The sequence below is a fragment of the Drosophila arizonae genome, chromosome 5, assembly GCF_054131065.1.
Source record: "Drosophila arizonae isolate 15081-1271.41 chromosome 5, UAZ_ARI_1.0, whole genome shotgun sequence".
Taxonomy (NCBI): domain Eukaryota; kingdom Metazoa; phylum Arthropoda; class Insecta; order Diptera; family Drosophilidae; genus Drosophila; species Drosophila arizonae.
Window position 1 is genome coordinate 27,209,151 of NC_142925.1, and position 19,784 is coordinate 27,228,934.

Genomic DNA, 19,784 nt, shown 5'->3' on the forward strand with positions numbered 1-19,784 from the left:
GGATGAGGCCAGACTGCTGGCCGACATGGCCGACATTTTGGATGGGTAGGAGCCGAACTTATTCGAAATCCTCATGGGGGAGGGCTCCATCCCGTTCAAGCCAACACCGACCATCCCAGACGGCTGGCGGACCCGTCCAGCAGGCGCGACGCTAGACGAACACACAATCCAGGCGGTGCAACGGGAGTTGTAGAGGCGAAGGCTACCGCGTAGGAGGACACGTTTCCGCATCTGGATCGAAGGGAGTGCAATACACGTGACGGTCGCACCTTCGGGAAGCGTGACCATCGCTCTACAAAGTAAGGGGGGGGTGTAAGGCGGCTCGATGAGCCACCTCACATAAGTCGTTTTCAAATGCCCGCGCAAGTCGCAGCGATCGGCAATGCAACCATGGTTTCGACTTTCGCGGCGAAAACTTTAAAGGGCCCGAAGCTGTGGTGAGTTGCATTGCCGACGCCGAAGCGGAGCGCGCGGCCGAGGTGTGGAGGCGGCTGGAGAGCGATAGAGGAATTAATTAGTGAGTGACAGCGAGACTGAAGGCTAGTGGGTGAGCGCGACCCTAGTTAATAGCGAGACTAAGAAATTAAGAGAGTTGTGATATAAAGAGATTGTGAAAAAGTGAATCTGTGTGTGTTTTATTCTTATCAGGCAACTAATAACTAACTAATGGTGCTAGTAGATCCCATTTTCCCCCCTTCCCTCCTCGTTGCATATTTCGTCATTTGGCCGAGGCGCATCCCGGCATTAAGTAGTTAAAGTAGAGAACGCGGCTATGCCCGTTCGCTGAGAGGCCAAACCCTCAGCATCGCTCCCCGTTGTTCCCTATATCCCCCCCCCCCCCCCCCCCCCCCCCCCCTCTCCGAATTCCGGTCACAGCGAATCACAAATTTTCTTGTGGTATCCACCCTGGGTAAACTGACGCTGCCCCAGCTGGAAAATTGGATCCTTACACAATGCAAAGACAAATCAATCGCAAGGAGATTCTTAGAATATGCTAGAGTACGCATTTATGTGTGCATACATACACACATACAAATGTACATATATACATATGTATGTATTTGCGTATATGTATTTGAGGTCTATTTAAGAAGAAACAAATTTAAACTTATAAAATTATTCGACTAAGAAAAGTATTAAGTGCCATTCAGTCAAGCTCGCGCCTTCCCAATAAAATATCTATTTTATAAAAAACGAAATATGTATGAAAAACAAGTAAGAAAACTCTAGTCGAGAGTGCTCGACTAGATACTACCCTGAACCCAACAAATAAAAATGCCCATTTAGTATGGCTGAAATTTCAATTTCGATGTATTTAAAAATATAAATAAAATACCAAACTCATTTAATAAAATATAAAAATATTTTGAAACAATTAAAAAAGTTAACAACAGTTGCACCGATCGGGATTCGAACCGCGACTTCTCGATCGAGCGTCATGCTGCTAACACACTAGGCCACCTCACTCCTGCTAGTGGCGCTAGCAAAACTCAAATAGATTCACTGCTGCAGCGCCATCTACCAAAACTAAACGAAACTAACTGCTGATGTGATTATAAGAATCTGCTAGAATAACCAAACTATTAAAAACGCACATAGGGTATAGTTAAAATTTCAATTTCGGTGTATTTAAAAATATAAATTAAATAGAAAACTCATTTATGAAAATATAAAAATATTTTGAAACAATTAAAACAAGTAAGAAAGCTCTAGTCGAGACTGCTCGACTAGGAGATACCCTGAACCCTCCAAGCTGATATTCTAATCATTCTGCACTTCTTTTATGCACACATACATACACATGCATCCACACGCACGCATAAGCCTGCGCTCTGCTAACTGCGCAGTAAGCAGCGACTGCGCTTGGGCTGCGCTGCGGTGTGGGCAATATTATGAGAATTTATTTGTCGAATAATTTCTTTTGTAAACATATGATCTTAATGAAACTTTCAAAGTGTAATCATATGGTAAATATGTGTGTACATTCCAAAGCACAAGTCTCTAGTACTTGAAATGCGTTTTTTACAAATTGGGGGCGAATGGGGCGTGGTATCCAAAATCTGTAAATTACAAAATCTTTGTATCGATTAACTTTATATACAACACAAATTTGAAGACTCCACGTCTAAAAATGTTCAAATTAGGCGAAAAAAACAAAATCAATTTTTCGATTATTCTCGATAAAAAAGTTATCGGACGATTTATCGAAAAAATAAAGCAAACTCGTACTGCGTATGGTACACACGAGTATGCATGCCAAATTTCAGCTCTCTAGCTCTTATAACTTCTGAGATCGACGCACTCATACGGACGGACGGACGGACGGACGGACGGACGGACGGACGGACGGACGGACGGACGGACGGACGGACGGACGGACGGACGGACAGACGGACAGGGCTATATCGACTCAGCTCGTCACGCTGATCAAGAATATATATACTTTGTGGGGTCTGCCACGCCTCCTTCTGCCCGTTACATACTTTTTCACAAAACCATTATACCCTGATTTCCCATTTTCAATGGGTTCAGGGTATAAAAAATTAACATCAGTTGCATCGATCGGGATTCGAACCGTGACTTCTCGATCGAGCGTCATGCAGCTAACACACTAGGCCACCCCACTCCTGCTAGTGGCGCTGGCAAAACTCAAATAGATTCACTGCTGCTGCGCCATCTACCAAAACTAAACGAAACTAACAGCTGATGTGATGCAACGAATGTTTCTGTTGTAGCTGCTGCACGTGCGTTTGTTAATTGGCCAAATATTTGATTATTTTTTATTAATTTTTGACTGAATGGAATTTAATGAAACTTTCAGCATATGAAAAAAGAAAAATCATTCACAATTAGCTATAGTGGCATCTGATTTGAACTTGAATGTTTTTACTCGATAAAAACATAACGGGATGATTTATCGAATTTTAAAAGCAAACTCGACGTCCGCGCTGTATATACGGTCATTTAAAAAAAAAAATTCAAGTCTCTAGCTCTTATATCTTCGGAAATCGACGCGTTCAAACATACGGACAGACGGACAGACGGACGGACGGACAGACGGACAGACAGACAGACGGACAGGGCCAAATCGACTCAGCTCGTCGCCCTGATCAAGAATATATATACTTTGTGGGGTCTGCCACGCCTCCTTCTGCCTGTTACATACATTTCAACAAAACCATTATACCCTGATTTCCCATTTTCAATGGGTTCAGGGTATAAAAAAAATAATAAATAACATAGTAGAGGTTCGAACCCTCCCTACTCTAACATTACTTGCGTCGCCTTTAGCACCCGCACCACTGCTCTGCTTGACCAGCTAGTTGCTAAAATAGAATAGCTTAATAAGAGAGCGTCATCAGACAAAACTGCGAGTGAAAGTGTCCACTACTCTCACCCGGCCCGAACAGCATCTCGGCTAACGGTCCTCGATGATCGACGGGTGTGCGACGCGAGCCCATTGCTGTATCTGTAGGAGCGAAAGAGGCCGACTATAGGCCCTGTCCGTCTGTCTGTCCGTATGTATGAAAGCGTCGATTTCAGAAGAAATAAAAGATAGACAAAATTTGAAAATTTTTGTTAAAATGTCCGGAATTACAGCGCAGATATCAAGTTTATCATTAAAAATCGATAACTCATCCCGATATTTTTTGTCGATAATAAACCTTATCGAAAACCAGTTAAAAAATTATATCTTCTACCCCTTTACTGCTAGAGTCTCCAAATTTTTAATATATGCTTATATGCAATTTATGCAATTTCGGTTTGAATTTAAAATTTATCCCCCACCTCTATGTCCACCCCCTCACTCTCACTTTTGTAAAAAACGTATTTCACATACTAGAGACCTGTGCTTTGGCAAATACATGTATATTCATGTTATAATCATAATCTGAAAGTTTCATGAAGATCGTATTTCCGCAAAAAAAGTAATTAAACAATTAAGTTCTCATAGTAAGCGCACACTGCAGCCCATGCGTGTTTTTGCGTGTGTGTGTGTGTTTCTTGTGTTGGATGCAAGACGCGAAAATTTATTGAAATAGCTATTGCTCCAAGGGTTCAGGGGATCTTGTAGTCGAGCAGTCTCGACTAGAGCTTTCTTACTTGTTTTTTTTTTTTTTTTTTTAAATCCCTTGATTTTCAGGCTGGGCACCTTCTCCTTAATGCCCCTCGAGATGATGGCCTGATAGCCACACTCTCCCAGCAAGCAGTCATATGCCGACAGCATGCCCCGCATACATGATGGGCCGCCGCTGCCTCTGCCCACGCCGAGCGCTGCTGCAAAACTCACCTGTTGGTTTTGCGGCCCCCGGTAGCTTTGGCACCCGTGTCGCTCGCTTTGACATCTTCGCGCCGCTTCGTGCGCTAGCGATCGCTGAGCAGCTGACGTAAGCAAGGGTTTGCCTACGCTCGCTTGCTCTCGCTTCGCTGTGTGTGTGTGCAGAAATTCTTTAGCCTGGTTTGTTCTTGTTTTCCGCTTTCACTTTCGTTAGAAAATGCTTAATTTCGGCTGCACGCGTTGTTGTTGCCGAGTACGTATGCACTGTAGGTGGATGCTGCTTGCACCTGCACTGCTTGTTGTTGTATTGCATTGCGCATGCACTGGCACTAAGTTTTAGGTACCGAGCTGTATACTGCTTCTCTCAGTGGGATTCTCTTGAGGTGTGTATGGTGCTGTCAGCTGGTGGCGCCAGTTCAGAGCCATATGGTCAGTGACCACTACCAATTTGTAGCCTGCTAGGTAGCTAGCTAGCTGAGTAGTTCTTTTCAGCAGTGTCAGTGTCAGTTCAGTGTCCGGCTGGCATATGAAATGACGCGCTCTCCTTCCTCCGAGGTCTGCGTCAGGATTGCCCCAAGCCCATAATTGCTTGCGTCCGTTTGCAAGCAAAACGGCTTCGAGAAATCAGGGCACGCCAGCTCCGGTGACTCCGTCAGTTTGGCCTTCAACGTCTCGAACGCGCTTTTCCGCTCCTCCATCCACTCCCACTTCGTGCCCTTTTTGAGCAGTGCATTTAGCGGATGCACAGTGGCTGCAAAATCTGGTACGAAGCGACGGTACCATGAAGCCACGCGCACGTTTGTGGGCGGCTTCAGCTCGGCGATACCGGCCACTTTCTCTGGGTGTGTACAAATGCCATCCTCCATGACCTTGGGACCCAGATACTTTAGCTCCTTCTTGAAGAAATCGCGCTTATCGATGTTGATCTTCAAATTGGCTGTTCGCAGTCGCCGGAATACCTCTCGTAGGTGCTCCATGTGCTCCTGCCGCGTTCTGCCGATGACGATGATGTCGTCCAGATAGGCGAAGGCATGGGGCATCATCTCTGGGCCGATGACCTGATCCAACGCCCGCAGGAATGTGGCCGGTGCGGCATGGAGCCCAAATGACATCACCTTCCACTGGAAGGCACCGTGAATGCCGTCAGCGGTCTGCTGGTCTTGTCCATTGGTATCTGCCAATACCCATCCTTCAGATCCAAACTGCTGATGTAGCGCGCCTCTCGCAGCTGATCCAGAATATGATGCACCCGCGGCAAAGGGTATTCATCTTTAATGGATCTGCTGTTCAGCTATCGAAAATCCACATATAGCCGCCTTTTCCCATTCTTCTTGCGGACCATTACAATCGGCGCGCTATGTGGGCTCTTCGAAGGCTCGATGCAACCTTTGGCCAACAGCTCATCTACCTGCAGGTTGATCTCCGCCTGCATTTTTGGATTTTTAGGGAAGTAGCGCTGTTTAATGGGCATGTTGTCCTGCATCCTGATCCGGTGCTCCGGGATCCTGGTGGTGCCTTTCACATGCTGGAACTTCTCCAGCTCATGCCTAAGAAAAGCGTCCACCGTGCATTGGCGTTGGCTGCTCCATGTTCGCCTCCGCTGGCGTCTCTGGGTCCGCCTCCACGCTGTCCACAGCCACGGACAGCTTCTCCTCGGACTGTCCGATGTGGTCCCGACTGTGGGATTTTCGGCTCGACCCTCAGTGTCAAGCCACCGCATTCCAGTGTGGTGCCCATGCTGGCCAAGAAATTCCAGCCCAGCACCAGATCGTCGATCTGGATTTGCTGATTTCCCAGGCTGATCGTCGTCTCCAGCTGCGAGTTCACATGACTGCAACTGCCGTCCGCCAAGAGTATGCGCCGCCTTGTGGCACGCACCACGCCCACTCCTCTGAGCCTGTCAGCAAGCTTTTCGCTGATAAAGCTGCTTGTGGCTCCCTGTCGATCGTGGCTCCAATGGCCACGATCGCTGTCACCTGGCTGCCATCGTCCTGGCCGCTGCTCCTGCTCGCCCCTGAATGGCGGGTGCCGCTGCTCGTTTCCCGACTAGCAACAGGCAAACGCTCGCACTCCAATGCGCCCGCACTGCCAGCAGAAATCCAGCGCCTTGTTGCGGCACGTAAAAGCGCGATGCCCCTCTTAGCCACACATTCGGCAAGCCCTGGCTGGATTTGGGATGTGCGTCCTTGGTCCTGATGCGCCTGTCCTCGGCGCAGGAGAAGGCTTCGCCTCATCATCCATGCGATGATACTCCACGTCGTCTCCAGCGTCGTCCATGGCCATCAAATGCGTCTGGCCTGGCCGTAGCTGCTGCCGCAGTCTCTCCCGATCCTTTCCAGCTCCTCGAACTCGTCTGCCAGGTGCATCAATTCCACCAGATTATGAAACTGATACGGGCGGGCGTAGGCACGCAGATCGGGCAGGCTCCTTTTGTAGATGAGCTTCATCTCGCGGTCTGCTCCATAACGCAGGGGCCGCATGAGAGTCTGCATCTCCACCATGTAGACTTTAAAGCTTTCGTCCACCATCTGCCTGCGGCGTTTAACGTCATCGTCCAGCTTCTCCAGATAGCCTCTGGGAAAGAAGAATAAAGAAAAGAAAAACTCCTGGAAGCTGAGCACACTCTCGCACTTTTTTGGCCACCTTTGGATATTCTTGGGCTGTGCTGCCGAGTCCTTGTGGCCTTATTTCAGGTTGCGGGGTGGATGTGGCTCTTATCTCACCCTGTCTCGTGCCCTGCAGTCGCGCTGCTGCGGTTGTGGAGGGCACACAGAGCCGCGCCACATGCGCAAGCTCTGCCTCCAGATCGTCGTCTGTGACGGCAGTTATTGCCTCATCCCTGAGTGAGGCACGGCGTCCATGCAGATGACCCAGCTCGGCGATCCTCAGTGAGTAAGGAATGCTTCTATCAATTCTTTCAACCCACTCGCCAAACTGCCTCCGCATCGCGTCCAGTGTGCCTGACAAGCTCACTCCGAACTCGTCACCATAACGCAGCACTTCATCCTTTTCCAAGTTATATACCCACGCTCGCACCATTGTCACAAATGCTAATCAAACTCTTAAAGCGAGCCCCACGTTGGGCGCCAGTTGTAACGAACATTCGATTTTACACGTCACTTAGTTCTACGATGGTTCGCTGATTCGCTTTAGCGGAGCATACCTATTGAGTGCTGGTTCAACGCACTCCGGCTGGGGGAGTGTTGTGCTAAAACACACTAGTTTCACTGGGACGATTGGGAAAACGCCAGGATCGGTGTCTGTAGACTGGCGGTTCGCTCAGCTATCCAGGCCTCTCCTACTATTCCACTCGCCCACAGTGCAACACTAGTTTCGCTTCACTCGCAACACTTCTCTTGCGCACGGCTACGTGAACTTACTCAGATGTGCAGGCCTCGCTTATGTCCTGGGAGTCTTGATTTGTCACTCGCGTTGACTTTCACTTTACTGTTTCACTTTGACACTCTCTAAACGTAACTCCAAAATTCAGATTTTTAACTCCCCGTATGGAGCCGCCGGTGGCCTTTTATAGCCCAGCCACAGGCCCTGCTTCGGGTGGTAACGGGACCTGTTCGGCTCTGGAGCGGGGCTTTTCTGTTGCTCGTGCCCATAAAATCGGTAAAGTGGCGTGATCTGGGTGACGCCACTTTCCCGCCAAATTGCGTGACAGCCTCCCATTGACCGAAGTACCGTTGGTTCCCTGCGAGTGAAAGTGTCCACTACTCTCACCCGGCCGAACGGCATCTCGGCTAACGGTCCTCGATGATCGACGGGTGTGCGACGCGAGCCCATTGCTGTATCTGTAGGAGCAAAAGAGGCCGACTATAGTCGGACCTTGACCCCTTTCCAGTCAGGAGGGTCGCTCCTACAGTACTCGCGTCGCTGTGTGGAGCAACATGTATATGCACGTATATGCATATAAACGCACAGCAACTACGTACGTTCATATACATTATATGCATACCAATATTGCTCCTCACAAAATATAAAAATATTTTGAAACAATTAAAAAAATTAACATCAGTTGCACCAATCGGAATTCGAACTGCGATTTCTCGATCGAACGTCATGCCGCTACTCACTACGCCACCTCACTTTTGGAACTTGCGCTGGCAAAACTCAAATAGATTCACTGCTGCTGCGCCATATACCAAAACTAAACGAAACTAACAGCTGATGTGATTCAAAGAATGTTCCAGAAGAAGTTTGAATGTATGTGTGTACACGTATACGATTTTGTTGTAGCTGCTGCGTGCGTTTGTTAATTGGCCAAATATTTGATGATTTTTAATTAATTTTTGACTTAATGGAATTTAATGAAACTTTCAGCATATGATCTACATATTATATTGAATATTTGAGAAATTTAAAAAAATGAAAAATCATTTAAATTAGCTATAGTGGCATCTGACTTGAACTTGAATGTTTTTATTCGATAAAAACATAAAGGGATGATTTATCGAATTTTAAAAGCAAACTCGACGTCCGCGCTGTATATACGGTCATTTAAAAAATTCAAGTCTCTAGCTCTTATATCTTCTGAGATACACGCGTTCATACATACGGACAGACGGACGGACAGACAGACGGACAGGGCCAAATCAACTCAGCTCGTCGCCCTGATCAAGAATATATATACTTTGTGGGGTCTGCCACGCCTCCTTCTGCCTGTTACATACATTTCAACAAAACCATTATACCTTGATTTCCCATTAAAAATGGGTTCAAGGTATAAAAATGTGATATCAGTCATAAAATCCACATTGCTTTCAGCAGCAATCCCTTGGCAGATTTCACTGCCGCTTCCCAAAGACCGCCGAAATGCGGCGCTCGAGGAGGAATGAAGACAAATTCCATTCCCCACGTTCCCATGTCCGCTGTGTTGCCATGGAATTCGAGGTCAAATCGGTGACTAGTTCTAGATGCACAGCCTTCGAGGTAAAACAAACAAATATAGCAATATTCATTTTAACTGGCGATTTGCCACGAATTCCCAGCGAAACTAGTATTGGACCTCAAAAGTCCACTCCACTGATCTCAAATGGCCTATTTCTATGTAAGCGATCAGCGGGACGATTGCCCATTATTTAGGATAGGAGTTTCGGCTTGTAGCGAAAACAGTGTACACATTTTCGGACTACTGCACTGCAAGCCTCTCGAGTATTGACCAGCCAAACCTGCTGATTAAGCAGGCCCATTAGTACTAGTGGATTGTCGTGGTAATCAGAGCGATGCAAATGCTCCAAATAAACCAGTAAAGGGAATTTGGCATTATGTGCTAGTGGTGCTTTCAATAAACGACCTCCTACTCGTAGCAACCACAACACATGCCTTCCATGCTGATGTGGGTGCAAAAACGGTGTCAGTTTTTGCAATGATGGTTGCAATACGATTGATTTCTTAATTTTTTTTCATTTCTTCGCTAAATTCGATGTGTTGAATTACAGATATGACTGCAAGGAATGCGAAGCTTAACTCAGAAGCCGTAGGAACAAGTGAAGAATGGTTCTCTTGTTTTCCATTGATAAAGCGGAACATATATGTAACTATGCGGATTAACTTAGAGAATGACGAAGTTGATTCAATAAGTTGTATGACGGGAGCTCTTACCTCATCGACCGCGATCATAGTAATTGCCGTTCTACGCTTCTCTAGCAGCTCTAACTCTTTTGATAAGGTGACTTGTGGGTTGGCTGGCTACAACATGTCAGAAAGCTTTAAAAATGGTCCGCTAAACCACAATGATGTTTTAAGCTCCTCAACTGAACATCCCCGAGATACAAATCTGCTGGGTTATCTTTCGTTAGTACATGACGCCAAGATACATTAGTTGTCAACTCTTGGATGGTTAGATTTGGCGACTAGCAGCCTGGTAGTGATACCCTTATCTGTTTGCATTCTTACGTATAAACAACAATCGTAAGCTCTCGTTGAGGCGTCAGCAAATCCATGGATTTGACATCCCTTCAATTTAAGTGTGCCAACGTAACGAGGTATATGCAACAGCTAGTTACTGCCTCAAATTCTTGCCTCATTTGAACAGGCAATTGGTCATCCCACCAAAGTTTGTGCAACCACATTTCTTGTATAAGGACCTTCGCACGAGATACAATCGGGCTTAACAAACCTAAGGGATCGTATAACCTTGCCATAAATGACAAAACGGCTCTTTTGGTCTGTTGAACTTTTACTGGACAGTTCATGGAGTATCTAAAACTGTTATTCATCGGATTCCAAATTAATGCCAATGTTTTTGTGTTCTCTTGATGACCAATGGCTATATCGTTTCTAGCTAGTTGTGCTGCGAGTTGTTTACAGTTGGACGACCATTTTGTGAGAGGAAACCCAAACGCTTGAAGAATTGCTATCAAGTCTCGATGCAACAAATACACTTCTTCAACGCTATCTGCTCCTGTCAACAAGTCATCAACATATAAATCTCGGGCTAACGATCTTGCAGCAGATGGATGAGTGGAAGCATGCAAGTCGCTCAGATGTTTTAAACATCGAATCGCTGTCCCATACGTTACTGTACTTAATCGAAAGATTTGTAACGGATCAGTGGGCGTTTCCCTCCACACAATAAGTTGAAAGTCGCGGTGGGATTCGTCAAGTTCAACTTGACGGTACATTTTAGCGATGTCTGCTGTAGCAGACTAAGGACGAAGTCGAAACCCTAGCAAAGTCTCTGGGATGAAATAATGCGGCTCTCTCGGAATTTGATTGTCAGTTGGGCTCAACAATAAGTGATTAAAGTTTTCTATATTTGATAGCCTCGTTGTCGACTAAACTCTCAAAAAGTCCAATGAAATTCTTATATTCCAAATATTCTCCGCTAAAATTTGGCAACTTTATATTCGGTAGATTCCTAGAGTGTGACACTGAGCTAATCATTGTAGAGTTAGCGGGACTCTCACTTTTAGGTTGGCTATCACTACTTCGCTTCATTAGAAGTGCCTTGGTTGACACACACAAATCTTCTAACGTTGACCGAGACACTAAATCTGCATTAATGTCGTCCAACTCTTGTTGTGTCCTAAAGGCATTTTCTATGTAGCGGTTCAATATCTCAAGTCGAGATATTCTTTTAGCGACTTGTTTATGCGAGTTATATCGTTTGTAACATTTTTGTAAGCGGCCAACAGATAATGACTCGTCCATAGACCGATTCTTTCCTTGCTTGCCAGTCATGATGCTATAAGTGATGCTCAGTCGAAACCAATTTCAATTAAAAACAAGTAAGAAAGCTCTAGTCGAGACTATTCGACTACGAGATACCCTGAACCCTTGGAGTAATAGCTATTTCAAAAATTTTTCGCGTCTTTCAGCTTACACAAGAAACACGCACACACACACACACACACACACGCACACACAGGCATACATACACACACATACATACACACACATATACACACACACACACACACAAACAATTACATACATATACACACACAATCATAAACACGCATGGGCGGCAGTGAGCGCTTACTATGAAAACTTAATTGCTTAATAACTTTTATTGTGGACATACGATCTTCATGATTATGATTATAACATGAATATGCATGTAATTGCCAAAGCAGAAGTCTCTAGTATTTGAAATACGCTTTTTACAAAAGTGAGGGTGAGGGGGTGAATTTAAGGGTGGAGGGTAAATTTTAACAAAAACCGAAATTGTATAAATTGCATATAAGCATACATTAAAAATTTTGAGACTCTAGCAATAAAGGTGTAGAAGATATAATTTTATAACTGGTTTTCGATAAGGTTTTTTTTATCGATAAAAAAAGATCGGGATGAGTTATCGATTTTTAATGATAAACTTGATATGCGCGCTGTAATTGAAGTCTCTAGCTCTTATATCGAAATCGACGCGTTCATACATACGGACAGACGGACGGACGGACAGACAGACGGACAGGGCCAAATCAACTCAGCTCGTCGCCCTGATCAAGAATATATTTACTTTGTGGGGTCTGCCACGCCTCCTTCTGCCTGTTACATACATTTCAACAAAACCATTATACCCTGATTTCCCATTGAATATGGGTTCAGGGTATAACAAATAAAAGTTCACTTAATGTATGACAACAAGCGAAGAGCAACTTAAGAATGTTAACAAATGCGCGAGTTACCCGCCAGTCACTATACAGACACATACATGTACATGAGTGACTTGCTGGTCACAGCGCCACACATACATGTACACACTTACTTGTGCACACGTATGAGTCGCCGAGGGACAACATATACTTATACATATGTTCAGACTCGCTGCTGGTCGAAGACGAATAAAATTCCATTCTATTGTTCATATTCCTCGAGACAAGTCGTGTTTTATTTTTGGGTACCATCTCCTAAAATCAATCTCAGATTGATAACTGGCGCAGCCTAACGACTTCAGGGACAAAAAGAAGAGCCCCGAAGGAACCTACTTTATAAAATATTACAAAACATAAGTATATGTATTTATTAGAGACAAAAGATTATACATACATATATACATATTGTGAGGAGCAATATGGGTATGCACGTATTAATGTATATAAACGTATGTATTTGCTGTGCGTTTATATGCATATACGTGCATATACATGTTGCTCCACACAGCGACGCGAATACTGTAGGAGCGGCCCTCGCAATGGAAAGGGGGGTCAAAGTCCTTTTAGAGGCGGTCTCTTTCGCTCCTACAGATTCAGCAATGGGTTCGCGTCGCACGCACGACGATCATCGGGGACCGTTAGTCGAGGTGCCGTTCGGGCTAGGTGATAGCAGTGGACGTTTTCACTCGCATGGCAACAACGGTACTTCGGCCAATGGGAGGCTGCCACGCAATTTGGCGGGAAAGTGGCGTCACCCAGATTACCGTTTTTATGGGCACGAGCAGCAGAAAGGCCCCGCTCCAGAGCCGAACAGGACCCGTTACCACACGAGGCAGGGCCTGTGGCTGGGGTATAAAAGGCCACCAGCGGCTCCATACGAGGCGGTCGAAAAACGATACGAGAGAGTGTTGCCGTCGAAAGTTATACAAAGTGAAAGTGAAGGAAGTGTCGAAATCAAGTCAACGCGAGTAGCAAACAGGACTCCCAGGACATCGTGGGAACAGCAAGGACATCGTGGGAACTACAAGGACATCCAGTGGGAATCCTTGCAGATCATCAGCAGGCGCCGATCAGGATATCGGTGCATATCAGCAACGTAAGCGAGGCCTGCACACCTGGGTGAGTTCGCGTAGCCGTGCGTAAGAGAAGTGCTTGTGAGTGAACGAAGCTAGTGTTGTGCTGTGAGTGTGCGAGATAGTAGGAGAGATCTGCATAGCTGGCGAACCGCCAGAGTTTACAGATCCAGATCCTGGCGTTTCTCAAATCCTTACGGTGAGCTAGCGTGTTTAGCACAACACTCTCCCAGCCGGAGTGCGTTGAACAAGCGCTCAGTAGGTGTGCGTCGCTAAGCAAACCAGCGAGCCAGCATACATTTACATAAGTGATGTGTACATTTCATATTTATTTAAGAAAATATACCATTGCGCTATAAAACCTAAACCACAAGACTAATTAATTATCGCAGGGGCTTCAACAAATAAATTTGTTGGCAACGAATCCACAGTCAGCTGAAACTAGCCCAGCTTAGACTCGGGATAAACCGAAGGTTCGTTACAATATAAAAAAAAAAATGTATATGTACGTACGTGCGTATATGCAGGTGACACTTGTTAGTAATTATACATACTACATAATACATACATCTTTCGCAGCTACTGCGTTACGTTGACGACAGCGACGAAATTATTTCAGTTTTGAATCTCGTTGCGTGTGGACCTCGCTGCTCATCAAGAATAATAATAATAATATAAAGTTAGTGAAAGCAGTGTGTTAGTAGTATTACCACAAACTAAAACATTAATAAACAAAAGAGAAACATTAAAACAAACAATATAATTGCATTAGCAAGCAATGTGAAAAAAAAGGACTTGGTGTTTGGACAAGATCACTGCATCGGGCAAGGATCTTGGAGAAGTTCAGTTTTATTAAATGCGAATAAGTGAAATAAAATAAAAGTATACAAAACAAACAACAAATAAACAAAGTATACTAATTTAAAACAGCGCATTTCCTTTTAAAGTGAAAAGGTGAATTAAATTATATATACAAATGCAAAATTTATATGTAACAAAGTTATGAATTTAAACTCCCAACAGTACAAGCTTGATGTCTGCACAAGATCACTGCATCGAGCAAGGATCCTGGACAACTTAAATTTTATAAAAAAAAGAGGAAACAAATAAATAAAATAAACGAAAAATAAAATATCACACTATACACAAGTAAGTAAGAACAAATGTGTGTGTGTACTCATTACATTAGGCAAAACAAAATGTACATATGTATATACATACGTATGTTTCAAAACATGACTGATGTCTGTCCGCCCTTAGGCATGATAACTGCAACGCGCAAGAATCATGCCTCGCTTCAGCACAGTTAAAAAAAAAAAAAGAAAATATATATATATATTTTATATATATATAAATATATATATATATATATATATATATATATATATATATATATATATATATATATATATATATATAAAATATATATATATATTTTCTTTTTTATATATATGCTGAAGCGAGGCATGATTCTTGTTATATATGTCGGGGCGATGCGTTTCTCATACTGGTTTTCCATCATAGCTGCGCGTAATAACGAATTCCCGGTGTGTCGCTAAACTCTTTTTAATGGTCTTTCTCGTGCCATAGTCATTCCAAGTGTCCTCTCTTCTACTCTCGAAAGTTCTAATCATGGTCGCATATTCTTGTTCATCGAAAGCACAGCGACCCTGCTGCGAACGGCATGACTAGCCGTCTCGCTCTCACCCAGCCACACCCGGGACTACGTTCAGCAACAGCTATTGTTGTCTCTTAGTGACAGTGCATCCTTTAATTGCACCACAATACTAAATCAATCGATTAACGCGATATCAAGATATCTAATTGCAATTTCAACAGTGTAATATCGCACTGACACGACACGGCCATACTGACAGTTACACGTCCCTGTGTAATTCATTTCTCATAATATCATTCCGACACGGCCATACTGACCCTTACACGTCCCTGTGTTATATAGGGCATCATTCTACATTACCTTCTATACTTTATTATTTATTCTATTTTATTTATTCATAGTTACTTTAATTTTATTTATTCATTTATTATTTTTATTTATTTATTTTGTTTTGTTTATTTATTTCTTTATTGTATTTATTATTTATTTTATTGAGTTATTATTATTATTATTATTATTTTTTTTTATTTTTTTTTTATTTTTATTTTAGTTAAAGATATTTTTATTATTTTAATTTAATTTATTTATTTTTATTTTTATTCTTTACTATTAATAGTTATTACAGCTCGATTTTACATTCGCATTTTCTTAGATTTCGGTATCTATCAATATTATCATTAACATTACTCTTCTATTATTCTCGATTCTGCAAACTTCGTCCTGTCAAGACGGATACCACAATTCTTTCTATCATTCCTTATTCATACCAACCATACTCCATCATACTCCTCGTCGCACCTGACGGCTACCACATCGTCTCTCTTAGACAGATACTCCTCGTCGCACCTGACGGATAACTCATCGTCTCTCTTGGACGGATACTCCTCGTCGCACCTGACGGCTACCACATCGTCTCTCTTAGACAGATACTCCTCGTCGCACCTGACGGATAACTCATCGTCTCTCTTGGACGGATACTCCTCGTCGCACCTGACGGATAACTCATCGTCGCACCTGACGGATACCACATGGTCTCTCTTAGACGCATAACTCATCGTCTCTCTTGGACGGATAGCTCATCGTCACACCTGACGGATAACTCATCGTCACACTTGACGGATAACTCATCGTCTCTCATAGACGGATAACTCATCGTCTCTCTCAGACGGGTAACTCATCGTCAAACATGACGGATAACTCATTATCTAACCGTTATTCCTCTTTTGTCATCTGCTTTGCATCTTGCATTGTCTATATAGCGACACAGTCTCGTCACTATGAAGTTTTACAACATCGCAAAGAAGCATCGCAACATTGTGTCACACTGACTGACGCAACAGTGCACCAATACATTGCTACATCATCAACATTTCATTTTCATGTTGTTATCATAACATACTCCTGTTATGTTAAATTCTCATGTTAATTACATAAATCTCTAACACGGCCTTCCTGACGATTACACGTCCTCGTGTACACAGTTAAAAACTCATATCATTATTAATCAAAATAAGTTAACTTGATTACGTACTTTCATCATCCAATATAACATTCGCACCATTTAAACATTTACATTTGCTCTCATTGATATTATCAAAATAAATCTTTCTGTTCATTGCCCACATTATCATTACTTTATCTCGTTACACATTTCCTAATGTCTTCAAATTATGGTTAATGCAAATAAACTCAACCATTTGGATTTCACTTTTATCTCACGCCCATGTTACACCATCAAATAGCAGTGTTACGGGATATCTCATCTACATTCTCAAAGTACAACGTACTTTTCCGCAACCACTCGCCCATTTGGCTCTTCATCGAACGTCAGTTTGGCAGGATATCGCTCAAATTCAGTAGCTCGTATTCTTCTGCACAAACCCGATCATTTGGCTTTCCATTTTATCATACCACAGTTAAACAGGCTCTTGCCGCCACTCTGCCATGATATATACCGCATATACCATGATTTTTCACTAGATTAAGTGTCCGCCATGAACAATGTCAGCCTTCACCAGCGTGACCATTGACAACTGAACCTAGCCCCTGTGTAGGATGTCCTCCACACCTTCTAGGTGGCAGAGGTAACCTCTTAACCAGCGTCTTTTTCACCGTGGTCAATGTCGTCAAATATTTCTGTTTCGATTTGCTTATCTGGTAATGCTCATAAAAACTCATGCGAATACTTATATTTTCTCTTGTTTGTTAATGATTTCAACATGTAACGGTCACCTTTTAGCAATTCAGTAACTACAAATGGTCCCTTAAATTTGGGATCCAGTTTTGTCTGATGCCGTTCTTCACTTTTTATCAAAACGTAATCACAAATTTTGTATTTCTTAATTTTTGCCTTATTTTTATCTACTCCATTTTTGTCATACTCGGCATTCCTGACCATATTTTCCTTAGCTAGAACTCTCGCTTCACTACGATCAATTTTCGTTTCTCCACCGATAGGTAGCATGCCCGGAGGCCTTGCTGCCCTACTAATTAATAACTCTAATGGATTAAAGTTGGTTACACTATTGGTTGTGCAATTCATGGCTAACGGTACTTCTTTTAAAGCTTCTTGCCATAATCGTGTACTTGTTTCTACTGCTGTCAACATACTTTTCATAGTATTCATCACGCGCTCCACTTGTCCATTAGCTCTACTAGCGCTTGTTGTTATCAAATGCAAATCTATTTTATTACTTGAGCAAAAATCTTTAAAGCCACTACTTGCAAAGCTTCTGCCCTGATCTGCAATAATACGATAAGGTGCTCCAAAAAGTGTTACAGTCGACTTTACGGCTTCAATGCAATTATTTGTGTCTAGGTTTAACTTGTGATGTAAATGGAGAAACTTAGTAAATGCATCTACCTGAACAACGACATATTCTTTTACGTCATTTTTGTCACTCAACTTGCCGCTAATATCTATGTGTATAGTATGCCAAGGTATTTCAACTTTAGGAATGGGATGCATATCCATTTGTATTTTTCCGGATGAAGGTTTAGCCAATTTGCACGTTATACAATTTTCTACGAATTTCCTTACATATTTCGTCATATTTTTAAACCAGTATTGCTCAAAAACCTTGTCTAGAGTTTTCTGCCAACCCAAGTGCATTGTTGCTTCATGCACATGATTAATTACGGACTATCTAAAGGCATTGGGAATCACATGAAGACAACGTGTTTTGCCATTTCGTTGAATAATGCCATACAACAACCCAGCTCTAATTTCATATGTTTTTAAAACATCATTTCGAGTTTCCTCAGCATTTAATTGGTTCATTATTTCCATTATATCCGAATCGCGTTGCTGCTCCGCCAATAGCCAATTATCTGTAATTTCTGCTAAATCAACATGAACTTCTTCTACTTTTTTTTTTTTTTTTTTTGTAATTTTGACTTCTGGATTTCGGGACAGAAAATCTGCATGAACCATTTGTCAATTTTCGAACATTTTCATAGTAATACTTATACATTCGATTATCTTTAAGCAACTTTATCAATTATCTGTCACCATCTAAAACTTCTACCACCAAAAATGCACTAGAGATCCGCGCCTTTGGAACACACACATCTGAGCACCACGATCACGCTCCGAAAGTCCCACAGAGACAGTCCCACCACAAGAGAAACCATCCAACATACAAACCCTCACAACACCGGCCTCACCGCAGCGCAGCCGCCGCCCACCGCGCAGCCAGCAAACGCGTGCATGCGCCACCGTATGCGTACACAAAAATGCGCAGAATAACCGGAACAACAGCCCAAGGAGCCAAGGGCAGCTACCAGTCGAGCAGTCTCGACCCGAGTACCCTCACTTGTTTCATATAGCCTTTTGTGCAAAGCTATCTTTCACCAAGGAATAATACACCAGAATCAAAGATAATTGGAAAGCTCTCACCTCGGATCGGTATACTTATCTTCGATTCATCTACCACACGTATTTCAGCTACAGTCGCACATCAATTTTCAGCATCAACGTCTGCCACGTCAGCGTTAAATTTTCGTAGAATGACGTCGCGTTTCTGCTGCTCACTTCACGTATTGACTAATTCGGTTTTGTAGGCCCAAAATCGTACGCCACTGCTCCTCCGTGAACGTTGGAGGTGGTGCCGATCCCACTTCTGATGTCGGGGCGATGCGTTTCTCATTCTGGTTTTCCATCATAGCTGCGCGTAATAACGAATTCCCGGTGTGTCGCTAAACTCTTTTTAATGGTCTTTCTCGTTCCATAGTCATTCCAAGTGTCCTCTCTTCTACTCTCGAAAGTTCTAATCATGGTCGCATATTCTTGTTCATCGAAAGCACAGCGACCCTGCTGCGAACGGCATGACTAGCCGTCTCGCTCTCACCCAGCGACACCCGGGACTACGTTCAGCAACAGCTATTGTTGTCTCTTAGTGACAGTGCATCCTTTAATTGCACCACAATACTAAATCAATCGATTAACGCGATATCAAGATATCTAATTGCAATTTCAACAGTGTAATATCGCACTGACACGACATATATATATATATATATATATGTATGTATATGTATATATATATATGTCGGGGGCGATGCGTTTCTCATTCTGGTTTTCCATTTTAGCGGCGCGTAATAACGAATTCCCGGCGTGTCGCTAAACTCTTTTAAATGCTCTTACTCGTTCAATCGTCTTCGACCAAGTGTGTCTTCTCTTCTACTCTCGAAACTTCTAATCATGGTCG

General features: G+C 43.3%; 1 protein-coding gene across 2 annotated transcripts in view; it reads left to right on the plus strand.

The window, feature by feature from the left end:
• Positions 1-19,784, plus strand: part of ppk29 (pickpocket 29) — a 344,359-nt gene that overhangs the window by 223,619 nt on the left and 100,956 nt on the right. The window lies entirely within an intron of this gene.